This window comes from Ochotona princeps, chromosome X (genome assembly GCF_030435755.1).
Source record: "Ochotona princeps isolate mOchPri1 chromosome X, mOchPri1.hap1, whole genome shotgun sequence".
NCBI lineage: Eukaryota > Metazoa > Chordata > Mammalia > Lagomorpha > Ochotonidae > Ochotona > Ochotona princeps.
In genome coordinates this window covers 56829626-56832320 of record NC_080865.1, presented here as the reverse complement: position 1 = coordinate 56832320, position 2695 = coordinate 56829626, and the positions used below count along the sequence as shown (strand labels likewise).

At 39.4% G+C, this 2695-nt stretch overlaps 1 pseudogene; it reads right to left on the bottom strand.

The window, feature by feature from the left end:
* Positions 1–315: 315 nt before the first annotated feature.
* Positions 316–859, bottom strand: LOC101519564 (small ribosomal subunit protein uS19-like; annotated as a pseudogene).
* Between the last annotated feature and the right edge of the window lie 1836 nt (positions 860–2695).

Genomic DNA, 2695 nt, shown 5'->3' with positions numbered 1-2695 from the left:
CCGTCCTCAACTGCTTTCCCAGGCCACAAGCAGGGAGCTGGATGGGAAGTGGAGCTGCCAGGATTAGACTTGGCGCCCATATGGGATCCTGGGGCTTTCAAGGTGATGACTTTAGCCGCTAGGCCACGCCACTGGGCCCCCTCTCTTTATCTCAATGTTTTTGCCTTGTCCCCACTTCCTCGCCACTCAGATTAAATGAAAATAAATGTAAAATGTACATAAAGCAAATTACTTTTCGGTCTTAGCAGCTTTTCAATATTTCATTCTTAATTCCATCTCCTTGATGTTGTCAATAAATTCTGTAGTTTATGTACCTTAAAACTCTTCAAAATTAGATTCTGCCCTCATTTTTTGGCAGCAACAGCAGCACCCCTTTACTTTGACGGCAATGAGGGGGGTCAGGGGGATGAAATGTGAGCAGTGTGTGGCATCGATGTCATGCTGGCCGTGCTTGAGGGGCTTGCGGGTGATGGAGAACTTGCCCAGGTAGTGTTCGATCATCTCTGGCTTGATCTCCATCTGGTTGAAGGTCTTGTCACTGTACACTCCCACCATGTTCCCCACCATCTCAGTCAGCATGATTGATCATGTCACACAGGTACATCTTCACCACCTCAGGCTTCTCCATGGGTAGCACTTCCTCCTTGGCTTAGTACAGCCATTTGAACAGCAAGTGCTGCTTCTGTCACAGGCCCCAGCTCAGCCATTGCTGCTGCCATGTGCTGTACAGCTGATTGAGCTACTCATAGGAAGTATCCAGTAGCTGGTCCAGCAGCATGTGAAGCAGCTTGTCGAGGTCCATGCCACGGTAGATGAACTTCTGGAAGGTGTTCGTCCTCTTTTGCTCTGCTTCTGCCATCCTGGGTTCCTGGGTTCCTGGAAGAGCCCCTCCATTCTTATATGATATGTTTTTTTCAGTCCTTTATGTTTTCTAATTGCAATTACTTTAACATACCTAATTGTTCATATTTTTCTCACCACTATGTAGCCTCCAAATTGGTTTTCCTAAAAGATGATTTACTCTACACCCCTACTTACAATCATTCTGTTGTAGCTTAATATTTCAAGGTAGGATTCAAAGTTGCTAATCAACCACACAAGATCCTTTATGATTTACTCAGCTACTAAGTCTCCATCCTTGTATTTCATTTCTAACTTCCTGAAATGCAAATATCAGCTGACAGCCTACTTCTTGGCTATTGCTATTTGCTTAGCTATTGCTATACTTCTTTATGCTTGTAAATCTTCATGCCATCCCTTTCATTTGTGTGATCTGTCTTTTCTTAACCTTCTCACCTGAATCCCTTATTATTATTATTTTTTTAAAGATTTGTTTTATTTTATTTTTATTACAAAGTCAGATATACTGAGAAGAGGAGAGATAGAGAGGAAGGGGAGCTGCTGGGATTAGAACCAGCGCCCATATGGGTTGAAGGCGAGGACCTTAGCCACCAGGCCACGCCGCCGAGCCCAATCCCTTATTATTCCAACTCACCCTTGACCTCCTCTGTGAAGTATGTCTGATACCATAACTTATTTTAGTTTCCCAGGCTAGATTAAATAACTGTTTTTCATGATTGGAAGAACTGTCTGTTTCAGAACTGACTGCTTATGATATGTGCACAGTTGTGTTTGATAACATTTTATTTTAAATATTAATGTCAACTAAAATTACCCATTTTCTATTTTTACATGCATCTTTTATAGTAGACATAATATAGTAGACAAGCAACAAATTTTTTTGAATCAGTTAATGCATATAAATGAATTGTAACAACATTTTCAGGGATACTTTCCAATTTGCCTTAAAAACACAATCTACCTCTAAAATCCATTTATCATGCTCAGACTTTTAAGTCATTTTTATTTTCAGGTGTTTTATGTATTTTAGCCATCTCATGTTTCAGTACAAAACATTTTATAAGTTAAAATTTTATTTTAGAAGCTTTAATTTTTGGTTTATGCTAAGCAATACAGAAGTAGTCACTTGAACAAGAATAAAGGATGGTTGATATCTTTAGTAAGTTCATGGTCCTATAAGAGAACACGTGTTCATTACATGATAGTATTGATAAAGCATAGAAGGAAATCTGAGTAGCTTTTTCCAGGGAGATCTCTCTAAATAGACAGCCTTTTCATTTTGCATTTTTGTGCATATCTCTGTATGTATGTGACCTATGATTTTTGTCTTTCAAGAAGATTTTTGAGATTTCTCTCCTTCATAACTAGCAAGTCCATAAAATTCATACATCAGTGATTCCCATTTCCTGCCGCCAGAAGCATTCTCATAACCCAAATTGGGTCATAATAATTCAGCAGAATTTTACTAGAGTGGTCATTTTTGCTACCTTGTGGCAAGATCCAGCTTGAGAATCATGCTAGCACAAAGGGAAGGGGAGACCTCACAGATGCTGAGTCAGAGCTTTGATGATGTGAGCACTTGGATTCAGCTGTGCCTCAAGTCAGATGGTGGGATCCTCATTTGCATGAGACAATCAATTCACTTCTCTAAGGCATTTGAAGTGGTTTTCTGTCACCTGATGAAAAGCTTTGTGATTATCACTGTATGCATAAGCTATTGTGGGTGAATATGTTCTAAATAATGTTGTAGTATATTAGATGACATTTAATTCAAAGAAGGTTAATGGAGAGACCAGCATTTGGACACAGAACATATGTTTAATTTCCATTTATG